This window comes from Dermacentor albipictus, unplaced genomic scaffold, assembly GCF_038994185.2.
Source record: "Dermacentor albipictus isolate Rhodes 1998 colony unplaced genomic scaffold, USDA_Dalb.pri_finalv2 scaffold_84, whole genome shotgun sequence".
In the NCBI taxonomy this organism is placed as follows: Eukaryota; Metazoa; Arthropoda; class Arachnida; order Ixodida; family Ixodidae; genus Dermacentor; species Dermacentor albipictus.
Genome location: NW_027225638.1, coordinates 50,001 through 62,500, shown reverse-complemented (window position 1 = coordinate 62,500; position 12,500 = coordinate 50,001). Strand labels below are relative to the sequence as shown.

Sequence of the window (12,500 nt, the reverse complement as noted above, 5' to 3'; positions counted from 1 at the left end):
GTCAGGGGGACTTGCACCGTCGCAAACACCCGAGAACGTCGCCTCCCATACACCACATTTCCCGACCGCCTGCAAGGACGGGGGATTCGGTGCTGGGCTCGGTCCCGTTTCGCTCGCAGCTACTCAGGGAATCCCTGTTGGTTTCTTTTCCTCCGCTTAGTGATATGCTTAAATTCAGCGGGTTGTCTCGCCTGATCTGAGGTCGACAACGGATACATCGCTTTCGCCCATTCCAGCACGACCGAGTACGACGCCCTGCCACGTCCTTACGGACGAGGCTGGCAGGCGGCACAACGCCTGCGCGCGTGCGTCATACGAGCGGTACATGCCGAAACGGACTCGACACGTTCGAAAACCCAGCGCCAACCGAGTGCGACGCCCTACCACGTCCTTCGCCCAACACGGAGCTACTTATAGACGAGGCTGGCAGGCGGTGAACCGCCTGCACGCGTGCGGCGCACGAGCAGTTGCGTGGTAAGCGACCGTGTCTGAAGCCCAAAACACCACCGAGGCAAAGATCGCCTTAGCAGCGCGCCGCTTCAGCGGGCACCGCAGGGGCGACTAAAACCTGGCGGGAGGCATCGTCTCGTGTAGCGTCGCCCCTGCCCCAACTGGAGTGGCCCAGTCTTAAGGGGACAGAGACTGCGAAGCACTTGGACCGACGGCGGACTACGACGGAACGCTTCAGCTCGGCCAACGCTCTCGAGGGAGACATTTTCCGTCTCGCGGCAATTCTCCGCCGTGCCGTGCTCTTCTCGCTCGCAGACGGCGCTCTCGCGTCGAACCGCTTTCGGGGGCCACCCTTCTCCTCCCCGCTCCTCGCACGAATCTGCCGATTCCCATTCGTGCGACGAAGCCCGGAAGGGCGCCCACACAGCTGCGGTGACGTGAGCGAGCGACCAGCTCTGGAGCTCGACGTACTCCGAAGGCAAACAACGCAAATTGCGATCGCTTCCGACTCTCTCGCAAAGGTGCGCGCTACAAGGCAACAGACGTTCGCGCCTCGAGCTTGGACCGCTCTTTCCCTGCAGGTATCCGACTCCATCCTGCGGCGGTCTTGCCAGAGGCGCGCACTCGTCACGCTGCAGTAGTAATGCCTCGTTTCCGTCTCTTCGAAGATTTGGCACGACGGCTCGCCACCGTCTCCTTCTCGTGAGGTTGCTGGCGCGTGGCTTCAGCGCTCAACGTACTGTCCATGATGCCGACGCGGTCAAAACGAGTCGACGGACGCACGTTCCCTGTGCGCCGAAGGCTCTCTTGATATGTGATCCGACCCTCAGACAGACGAAGCCAAGGGAAGACCCAAGGCCGCAATGTGCGTTCAAAGAATCAGTGCTCAGTGTGTCCTGCAATTCACACCAAGTCTCGCAGCTGGCTGCGTTCTTCATCGACCCGAGAACCGAGTGATCCACCGCTTAGAGTCGTGAAAAATAGTTTGTTCAATTCAGTACAGTACAACCAGTGTTTCAGGCACGTGGCGTCTCCCTGTGTGTGGTTTCGAAGAGCGCCTTTCGGCGTGCGCTACTCCTGTTTCGCTCTTTCGTTCGGCGGTCACGCGTTTCCGCATGACCGCTGCTGATCCAACAGCCTACTCGAGACGAAAGACAAGAGCTTGGCGCGCGCGTACTCGCGCAGCTCTCCAAAGCCACTCGGCCAGTGCCAGGGACGGCTCTCTGCGCCGGAGCCACAACAAGTCTACTTGAGGCGGAAGACGAAGCCAGCAAGGGCCTGGCCGCAAGTGCGTTCGAATACGGGATTACAGTCCCTCGTCTGTCCGTACTTCCTCTTTCGACGTGCGGCGCCTTCCCAAAGCGCACAAGTCCGCAAACCGCAGAACGCTTCCGACGTAGCAAAGCCGCGTTTCCTTCGGTACTTCGCAGCAACGCCGCCTTTCCCTCGGCGGCGGGCAAATAGCCTGCAGACGTCGTCGCATTGAACCGCGAACTCGACACCTCGCGCGTCACGAGCGGGAGCCGACCGGCAGCCTCCGGCCCTTTCGGGCGCGGTGGAATTTGCCGCGGAGGACGGGAGAGTGCTTTAGGCCACGGTTCCTTCCGTACTTGGCAGCCGCACCCTCAATACCGCCGGTTCCATGACCGACCGAGCGCCGCACCGTTCCTTTAGTACTTGGGCAGCAACAAAGTCGGGTCGTTACTCCACACTCGCCGCAGGAAGCGACCGGCAGCCGCCAGCCTTTTCAGACTCGGCAGCGTTTGCCGCGGAGGACGGGAGAGCGCTCGCACCACGGTTCCGTGTGTACTAAGCGGCAGCGGCATTAGCTCTCGACCGTCAGTTCCTTGACCGACCGCACGCTTCGCCGTTCCCCTCGTACTGGGCAAGAGCAGCAGGTCGGGTCGTCTTACTCCCATTCCGCGCAAGAGTGCCGAGGCGGACTTCAGAAAGCCCACCCAACAGTGTGCGTTACGCCGTTTCTACCCGCGGGCGCGGCCAAGCCAACCGTCCAAGGTTGCAGCCGGCGTCCACTGGGCGCAACAAATTTGGCACGGGGCGCCCTTCGAAATTCGGGCAATCCCCGGCATGTTCGGGTATAGCCGTCCCCGCGTCCAAGCGGGGCCAGCGGCGGAAAGCGTCGGGCGCAGCGAGCTGCTTCACCCACACGGGGTAGAAACAATGGCGCTCGTCACCCTCGAACAATCCGGTAATGATCCTTCCGCAGGTTCACCTACGGAAACCTTGTTACGACTTTTACTTCCTCTAAATGATCAAGTTTGGTCATCTTTCCAACAGACCGGCGCAACCGAAAGGCCGCGCCGGACATCGGTCCGAAGACCTCACTAAATCATTCAATCGGTAGTAGCGACGGGCGGTGTGTACAAAGGGCAGGGACGTAATCAACGCGAGCTTATGACTCGCGCTTACTGGGAATTCCTCGTTCAAGGGGAACAATTGCAAGCCCCTATCCCAATCACGAAAGAAGTTCCACGGGTTACCCAGTCTTTTCAGACAGGGATAAAGACACGCTGCTTCCTTCAGTGTAGCGCGCGTGCGGCCCCGGACATCTAAGGGCATCACAGACCTGTTATTGCTCTGTTTCGTGCGGCTAGGAGCCGCTTGTCCCTCTAAGAAGGTTGTAAGGTGCTGGGAACCCCGCACCTATTTAATAGGCTAGAGTCTCGTTCGTTATCGGAATTAACCAGACAAATCGCTCCACCAACTAAGAACGGCCATGCACCACCATCCACCGAATCAAGAAAGAGCTCTCAATCTGTCAATCCTCCCAGTGTCCGGGCCGGGTAAGTTTTCCCGTGTTGAGTCAAATTAAGCCGCAGGCTCCACTCCTGGTGGTGCCCTTCCGTCAATTCCTTTAAGTTTCAGCTTTGCAACCATACTTCCCCCGGAACCCAAACACTTTGGTTTCCCGGAAGCTGCCCGCCGAGTCATTTGAGTAACTCAGGCGGATCGCTGGTTGGCATCGTTTATGGTCAGAACTAGGGCGGTATCTGATCGCCTTCGAACCTCTGACTTTCGTTCTTGATCAAAGAAAACATTCTTGGCAAATGCTTTCGCAGTAGTTCGTCTTGCGACGGTCCAAGAATTTCACCTCTAGCGCCGCAATACGAATGCCCCCGTCTGTCCCTCTTAATCATTACCTCGTATTCCAAAAACCAACAGAACAGAAACGAGGTCTTGTTCTATTATTCCATGCAAGTTTATTCAGGCGACTCGCCTGCGTTGAGCACTCTAATTTTTTCAAAGTAAAAGCACCGGCCTTCTCGAGGCACACAATGAAGTGCACCAAGAAAGGACCGGCATGATGTTCAGTCCGAGCCGTCGCATCGGGTAGATGCACTACTCGTCTGGAACTGAGATCCAACTACGAGCTTTTTAACCGCAGCAGCTTTAGTATACGCTATTGGAGCTGGAATTACCGCGGCTGCTGGCACCAGACTTGCCCTCCAATTGATCCTCGTTAAAGGATTTAGAGTGTACTCATTTCAATTACGGGGCCTCAAAAGAGTCCCGTATTGTTATTTTTCGTCACTACCTCCCCGTGCCGGGAGTGGGTAATTTGCGCGCCTGCTGCCTTCCTTGGATGTGGTAGCCGTTTCTCAGGCTCCCTCTCCGGAATCGAACCCTGATTCTCCGTTACCCGTAACAACCATGGTAAGCAAGTAACCTACCATCGAAAGTTGATAAGGCAGACACTTGAAAGAAACGTCGCCGGCTCGTGGCCATGCGATCAGCACAAAGTTATCCAGAGTCACCACACAATACGGGCCGAAACCCGATCGATCTTGGTCTAATAAAAGCACCCGTCGCCCAAAGGGCTTCAGGCTCACTGCATGTATTAGCTCTAGAATTGCCACAGTTATCCAAGTAGGAAGAAACGATCTAAGGAACCATAACTGATTTAATGAGCCATTCGCGGTTTCGCCTTATTTCGGCATGTACTTAGACATGCATGGCTTAATCTTTGAGACAAGCATATGATTACTGGCAGGATCAACCAGGTAATCGTTCAACTGCGCGTCCCGCCTGTCAAGCAGGCCGGACGCCGTTTTTGCGATGCCGAGGCCACCTTCAGGCGCCCCAGCACGCTTCGTTCTTGCAAAGAGTAGCACTTTGCACAGTCCGAGACGACGGCGTTCGAGCTCGCTACGGCGCCCTCCCCGAAGGGCCGGGTATCGCCACGCGGCAAGAAGCACGCAACATTCTCGATAGACTGGTTGTGTCGACTCGATCACGGCTTGCGGTTTCTCTTGAGCCCGCAGCACAGGTGGACCGACCGACACTTGCAACGTAGCCGAGACGGCAAAGCCGCCAGGCGACGGGTCACGCCCGCGCCTTCGGCGCTTTCGCATTTGACTCGTCCGAGGACGATGCGGAACACAACTCGATATCGTGGAGAAAGCGTCGTCCGACAACCAGCCCCTAACGCATCAAGCGGATGAGGCTGCAGACGTCAGCTGTGGGATCCACGGGAGCGATACCGGGGACACGCTTGACGGGCACGAAGCCCGCCGCATATCAAACACCCAGGTCGCTTTTGGGGGCGACTGCTCTCTGGGACCCCCATATAATAGCAGCGATAAGTTCCCAAATCTCCATGGGGCCGTACTCGTGCCACTTTCGACGAGCGTTTGGCGAAAATCGTGCCGCCTCGCAGCGCCGCGAGCGAGATGGAAAGCTTACGTCGGCAGCGCAATGCCGAAGTCGTGAAAGCGCAGCGCGTCGACCGAATGCGCGAACGGCAATCTCTCGCCTATGGACAGCGCGGTTTCCAGAACAATCGCCTTTCTGTGCCCCTACGGGGCCGCACGCTAGCGCGGCCCTTTCGCCGTTTCCGAGCACGAGTGCGACCGGCGCGGGCGGCGTGCTCGACACCCCGGCTGACGCCGTTTCGGACTTTGTCTCTTCGCGCGCTCGCGCCAACGCCGCGGCAAAACGACGACCTCTGCGCGGTTCTTTCCCGGTTCCCGGCGTGCTATAGTGCAGCCAGCCGGACGGTGGCGACGACTCAGTCGCGGCCGTGCGGTGGCTTGTACGCCAAAGTTGCGTGACGGGCGTCGAGCTCCCGCCGCGGCCCGGCTCAGGTGGTTTCGGACTTCTGTCTCTTCCGAGCGCTCGCGTCGTCGTGGGCACGATTCTCGAGTGCGGAGCGGTGCGCGGACACCACCACGAACACGCGCAAGCCGAAAACGGCACTACGGTACAACGTCGGCCAGGGCGGTACGGCCCCCTTATATGAGCAGCGATAAGTGACCAGATCTCCACGGGGCCGTACTCGTGCGACAAGGCGGCGTACTGCGCCGAGCCGAGCGCCAATATTTGGCCTTGGCACGGCCGATTTGAGCTCTCGCGATCGCCGCGGTACCGCCGCTCACCGATTCAAGGCACGCTAGCGCGGCCCCTTCGCCATTTTTCGAGTAAGAGTGCGAAAAGCGCGCGCGGCGTGCTCGTCGCCCCGGCTGACGTAGTCTCGGACTTAGTCTCGCTCACGCCGCCCCGGCTGACGTCGTCTCGGACTTAGTCGCGCTCACACCGCCCCGGCTCACGTGGTTTCGGACTTCCGTCTCTTCCGAGCGCTCGCGTCGTCGTGGGCACGATTCTCGAGTGCGGAGCGGTGCGCGGACACCACCACGAACACGCGCAAGCCGAAAATGGCACTACGGTACAACGTCGGCCAGGGCGGTACGGCCCCCTTATATGAGCAGCGATAAGTGACCAGATCTCCACGGGGCCGTACTCGTGCGACAAGGCGGCGTACTGCGCCGAGCCGAGCGCCAATATTTGGCCTTGGCACGGCCGATTTGAGCTCTCGCGATCGCCGCGGTACCGCCGCTCACCGATTCAAGGCACGCTAGCGCGGCCCCTTCGCCATTTTTCGAGTAAGAGTGCGAAAAGCGCGCGCGGCGTGCTCGTCGCCCCGGCTGACGTAGTCTCGGACTTAGTCTCGCTCACGCCGCCCCGGCTGACGTCGTCTCGGACTTAGTCGCGCTCACACCGCCCCGGCTCATGTGGTTTCGGACTTTCGTCTCTTCCGAGCGCTCGCGTCGTCGTGGGCACGATTCTCGAGTGCGGAGCGGTGCGCGGACACCACCACGAACACGCGCAAGCCGAAAACGGCACTACGGTACAACGTCGGCCAGGGCGGTACGGCCCCTTATAAGAGCAGCGATAAGTGACCAGACCTCCACGGGGCCGTACTCGTGCGACAAGGCGGCGTACTGCGCCGAGCCGAGCGCCAATATTTGGCTTTGGCACGGCCGATTTGAGCTCTCGCGATCGCCGCGGTACCGCCGCTCACCGATTCAAGGCACGCTAGCGCGGCCCCTTCGCCATTTTTCGAGTAAGAGTGGGAAAAGCGCGCGCGGCGTGCTCGACGCCCCGGCTGACGTCGTCTCGGACTTGGTCGACGCCCCGGCTGACGTAGTCTCGGACTTAGTCTCGCTCACGCCGCCCCGGCTGACGTCGTCTCGGACTTAGTCGCGCTCACACCGCCCCGGCTCACGTGGTTTCGGACTTGCGTCTCTTCCGAGCGCTCGCGTCGTCGTGGGCACGATTCTCGAGTGCGGAGCGGTGCGCGGACACCACCACGAACACGCGCAAGCCGAAAACGGCACTACGGTACAACGTCGGCCAGGGCGGTACGGCCCCTTATAAGAGCAGCGATAAGTGACCAGACCTCCACGGGGCCGTACTCGTGCGACAAGGCGGCGTACTGCGCCGAGCCGAGCGCCAATATTTGGCCTTGGCACGGCCGATTTGAGCTCTCGCGATCGCCGCGGTACCGCCGCTCACCGATTCAAGGCACGCTAGCGCGGCCCCTTCGCCATTTTTCGAGTAAGAGTGGGAAAAGCGACCGCGGCGTGCTCGACGCCCCGGCTGACGTCGTCTCGGACTTAGTCGACGCCCCGGCTGACGTAGTCTCGGACTTGGTCTCGCTCACGCCGCCCCGGCTGACGTAGTCTCGGACTTGGTCTCGCTCACGCCGCCCCGGCTGACGTCGTCTCGGACTTAGTCGCGCTCACACCGCCCCGGCTCACGTGGCTTCGGACTTGGTCTCTTCGAGCGCTCGCAGCCAGGTCGGGGCCGACGCCGACGTCTGCGTGGGGCTTCAACGATTCCCGGCGCGACGCAATGCAACTGCGCGCAGGATGCCAGCGACTCCGCCGTGGCCGTGCGGCGGTGTACACGCAGAAGTTTCGTGAAGGGGTATCGAGCTCCCGCCGCCCCGGCGGACGTGGTTTCGGACTTTAGCGCTCGCAGCGATCTCGCGGCGATCGCTGACGTCTGCGCGGTTTCAGGTGTGCTACGATGCAGCAGTCTGCCGCACGACAATTTACGGAAGCGAGTGCATTCCGCCCCGGCGGACGCGGCAGCGGACTTTGTGCCTGCGGGAGTGCTCTTGTTGCTGTAAAATTTGAACGGGTGCAGCTGCGCGAAGCAAGTGTACACATTTTCTCTCTCTCTCTCTCTCTCTCTGCCTCTGAGGCGACTGTAATTTTAATTTAAATGCAATTGGAGGCGGGAGCAACCTGATGAGAGTAGGCGGACTTCGGCACACCTTGTAGTTTAGAAATTGTTTTCAAGCTTTGAGGACATACACAATCGCGCCATCTGCTTTCCCCGTCTCTTTGGCACTTCATAGTGTGTGCAGCATGCTCTGCATTCCAAAGAAACGCGCCTGTTTCTCCCCCTCTCTCACGTTCTTCTTGTCTTTCTTGCTGCTCTTGTGAGAAGTTGCTATGCTCTTTACTCGCTGTAAAATAGAATGCTTGCGCGAGCCAACAACTTGCGTGTCTTTCTTTTTTTTTGTTGTTGTTGTTTTTTTCTCTCTTCCCAAGACGTTTCTGCCATTATTCACTAGCTCTCGTTCTTAGTATGCAACGGAGCGTTAGCTCGCGCCATCTACCTTTCTTTCTGTATGGCGAAGGCCGTAGGTTTTCCTAGTTCCGCACACAGATGGCGCGGATGCGTTTTCGCGCCAGTTTCGAACGACCTCGCTGTACACATGTTTCTCATTTAAAAGTTTCAAAGGGGCTTGCGAAAGGGCGTGGTCCTTTTTTCTTGCGCAAGGCTGAGCTTTCCAGCTGTGCTTAAGCTATGCTAGCATGTGTGCGTATGTGTGTGTGTGTGTGTGTGTGTGTGTGTGTGTGTGTGTGCGTGCGCGCGCGCGCGTGCGTGCGCGTGCATATGTGTGCGTGTGTGTGTATACACGCACACGGTAAAGATGATGGGGTAGCGCTATTTCTTTCTTTCTTTCTTTCTTTTTTAACAACACCTGTGCTCCACATGGCGATCTTCCTGCCCTCTATGTTTCCGGTTGGAAGGAGTGCGCAGCCTTTTCTATATTTATTTATTTTTTTTTTTTCATTCTCTTTCATTCGTACATGAGGCGCGCTACCTAATTCTAGCGGTCGAATCGACACGTTGCAATCCGTCCCGGCCTGTGCCGTATGAAAACTTTCAGTGGGCCTTGCGGTAAATAAAAGGAAATGAGGGAAATGCGCGTAGTGTATTACACTTGCGCACGGGCTTGAAACGAAGGCCTCAAAGAAAGCCGCCTTGAGCGGTCGCATTCAGACGGAAGTAAGCATTCCCCTTGCGCGTGTTTTCCGCTCGCCTGTTCCGTTTTCTACGAGGTTGCCTTCGTTGGTTTTGCCTTGCGAACAAGCTTGCGCTCGGGTCTCGTTTCTACGCGACGGCGTTTCGTTAACAGTGAAAGACTGAGGCGTCGCGAGTTGATTCGCGAGATAGAGAGCATAGAGTCTCTAGACGGGCTGGGTTTTATAAGATTGCCCACGCTGTTGCTGAGGTTACCAATGTCGCCAGGGCACCCACAAGGCAGTGGTACAATGGAGTGAAGTGAAAGACAGAAAGACATCGCTTCTCGGCCTTTTGGCTAAGATCAAAGTGTAGTATCTGTTCTTATCAGCTTAATATCTGATACGGGTTCTATATGGACCCACGATATTAAACCTATTTTTGGAAGTTGGCGGAGTGCTTGAAGCCTGCTTCACCTCCGCCGCAGGTCGGCCCGGTATTGCACTACCTCCGGGATCGGCCCCCGCTCACTTAGGTGAGACTTCATTCAATCAAAATGAAGAACACAAGCTCGAAGCGAGCACTCACGTGACACGCACCATTCCCATACTATACGCAACGATGCCGGTGTTTCTGAACGATTGTCTGCTGTAATGAGCCACTTGGGGGGGGGGGGGGGGGAAGGGTGATTAGCCGTGGGTTTTGCAATCAATGTAAGTCCCACTCAAAGCCAACACTGCATTTTGGAGTTCACTATCGCTTTGATCCGTAAACGACAGCAAGCTCGCCCTGCGAAAATCCGCTGCCCTAGTGGAAGAAAGGTTCCCTATGAAACAAAAATGGAGTGCCCGATTTCCGGCAACATTTTCGCTGCAGTGGGACCGAGCGCCTCGAAAACAAACTTGTCGTATGGCCAAGTGTGGCGAAATATATTCAAGGGTTCAGAGGTGCCTCAGCTTTCCAACCTGTATGTTATGAATACCTGTTGCTACCTTTTCGTCATCATCATCCTGCTGGCTACGACCACTGCAGGGCAAAGACCTCTCCCATTATTCTCCAAGCACCCCGGTCACGTGTAAGCCCGGTCACGGTCGCCGTCTAGTGCCTGCGCCCTTCCTAATCTAATCTGCCCTCCTAAATTTCCGCCACCCCGTGCTACGCTTCCCTTCTCTTGGAATTCAGTCGGTAACCCTTAATTGATGATCTTCCCCCCACATTGCATGCCCTGCGCACGCCCATTTCTTTTTCTTGGTTTAAACTAAGGTGTCATTAGCTCGCGTTTGTTCGCTCACCCCCCGAATCTGCTCTATTCTTATCCCCCGTAGCGCTACACCCATCATTCTTCTTTCCAAAGCTCGTCGCGTCGCCCTCAGTTACCCTTCGGTAATCCTTAAGGTCCTTCGTTGCGGCACTCGCGGCATCTTTCTCATTTAAATAAGGCTATTTCGTTCAGTTTTGGGGGAAAACTCAATGAGCTAGGCGCGATTGTGTCCCCGGCGCCGCTCTCAACAAGATGGCGGCGCCCAGGCTTTTTGCCTGGTGGTTCGGCTTGACGCAGAACACGCCTGCAGGGCAGTGAAGCCGCATTGAAGGGGCAACGAGCGGCGCAGTGAAGCGCATGCTCGGGCGAAAAACGCGAACATCAGCCAAAAATACAACCAAATGGCCAAATACGAATTTCCGTTATGGGAAATTGGAGTTCAGTTGGCGCGTTGCGCTCGCCTAAGGTAAAGAACATAAATGCGAGTGCCACATCAGCCAAGTCAATGCTGAGGATCGCGTATCATTTCTTATTTATTTTTCCCCTTGCCTCCTGGCCTGCGTGGCCCTAGCGCGCATGCCCACGAAAGTAATGCAATAAGGAAAACGCGAAATCATGCGGTGACGGCTGTATCATATCCATTGTGCGTGCTTTGTTCTTTTTGGACTACAGTGGTGTGCGTTATGAGAAAGTTTCAGTGACCAGCGAACCTATATTTAGAACCACATTTACGGTTACTGCTAACAAGCTGCGGGTAGGTGTTTTTTTTTTCTTTCTTTCTTTTTTTCGCTACCAACGATGGGTTATCGCAACCGCGATCGGTTGTGCTAGACGCGTTCTTGCCAAACGTTGGCTCTATACGCGACCCGTGACGCGTGGTCGGCACATTCAAGCAGTCCATTGCAAACCGTTCCAAGAAGAAGGATGCTAGCTCCACGTTCCGCCGGGAGCGCTAGTTCGAAGATTGTACTTTTAGACCCTCGAGGAAGCACCGCCATCCCACGTTTTCTATAACGCGCTAAGACTCAGAGCGACAGCGACCACTTGTCTTTGTCAATATCTCGGACACACTTTTTTTTTTTTCTTTAATCCAGATCGTCAGACGAGCCCGCGTTCACGCGCACTCGCTCTCTCCGATAAGCAGGGTAGCTCGGTTGGGGTGTTGTAGGGCCTCGCGCATGCGCTGCTGAGTTCGTCGCTTCGCCGGCCGGTCGACGCTGGCGCGGTACTGGTAATCAACTTCGACGGGCATGGTGAAACGTCACTGTGAAACGTCACGACTAGCAATGCAATGTGTTTGCGAGCAATCGGAGAAATGAGAGAGCCCCTGTAGATTAGTGGAAACGTTCCTCCAAGTATTACGTTTGCAATTTGCGCCTACGAACATGAACTAGACAAAGGAAATGATCTGTAGCCGCCTTCACTTCATAAAATTCCCGTACGAAGAAATTTGCGTGCGCACGTGATCTCCCGCATGAAACCAGACGATAGGTTAATTTTAGCCGTTCATTTCGATTTGCCGAATGTAAACCGGAACACTTTCTCCACGCGCTCTTGAGGTTTGAATGACAATCAATGACATGCTTTTTTTATATATTTTTGTTTGTTCTATCTGGAACCAAAAGAATTCAGAACGCCATTTCAATCTTAGATTCGATTCACGCCTTGCGTTACGTCACCCCTGGCATATCTGATGAACACGCTCTGCTGTTAAGCTTCATGATCACGGCATTAAAAGTCGCCACTTCCCGAACGTTTATCGAGCCGATGATGAACCGTATGCTGGATTCTTATTGTAATGAGTTTATAGAAAGTTTTATACTTCTATGGCTAGCTTCAAGGAAAGGAAAAACATCGCTCAGCATTGTATAACGCATAACAACAACAACGAAAAATCTGCAGGTTATTCATACTACAATGAGAACACTAGGAATACTGAAAAAGATGAAATCTAGACATGCTGCAAGGAGCCAACAAATGCAATTGAACCAACGAACTGAACTGCAATTATTTCATCAAGACATGCCCCGAAAAAACGTGGCCACTATCAATGCTCATTTCAAAGCTGTTTTTTTTTTTTGTTTGTGACGGATAATAATTATCTTCCCAATGGCTGATGTGAAAATTTCAGAGCGCGGCATTTTCGAAATCTCAAGGCCCCGGCTGCTTTCTCTCTTCTTTAAATATGTTCCGGGTGGCAGATGGAGAAAAGTTTCGCGCACATAATTTA

The 12,500-nt window shown here is 55.8% G+C and overlaps 4 non-coding genes across 4 annotated transcripts in view; 1 reads left to right on the top strand and 3 right to left on the bottom strand.

The window, feature by feature from the left end:
• The window catches only part of LOC139053244 (large subunit ribosomal RNA), a 3,959-nt gene extending 3,754 nt beyond the window's left edge, over positions 1-205 (bottom strand). Inside the window, exon 1 of the ribosomal RNA XR_011510346.1 lies at positions 1-205. This exon is cut by the window's left edge and continues 3,754 nt beyond it. This is a non-coding gene — a ribosomal RNA (large subunit ribosomal RNA).
• Positions 206-1,270: 1,065 nt separating this feature from the next.
• LOC139053274 (5.8S ribosomal RNA) lies at positions 1,271-1,423 on the bottom strand. Its single transcript, XR_011510371.1, has one exon. It is a non-coding gene; the product is annotated as a 5.8S ribosomal RNA (ribosomal RNA).
• A 1,237-nt stretch (positions 1,424-2,660) lies between these two features.
• Positions 2,661-4,475, bottom strand: LOC139053288 (small subunit ribosomal RNA). The gene has a single exon (XR_011510385.1). It is a non-coding gene; the product is annotated as a small subunit ribosomal RNA (ribosomal RNA).
• Positions 4,476-9,347: 4,872 nt separating this feature from the next.
• Positions 9,348-9,539, top strand: LOC139053267 (U2 spliceosomal RNA). Its single transcript, XR_011510365.1, has one exon. It is a non-coding gene; the product is annotated as a U2 spliceosomal RNA (small nuclear RNA).
• The last annotated feature ends 2,961 nt before the right edge of the window (positions 9,540-12,500 follow it).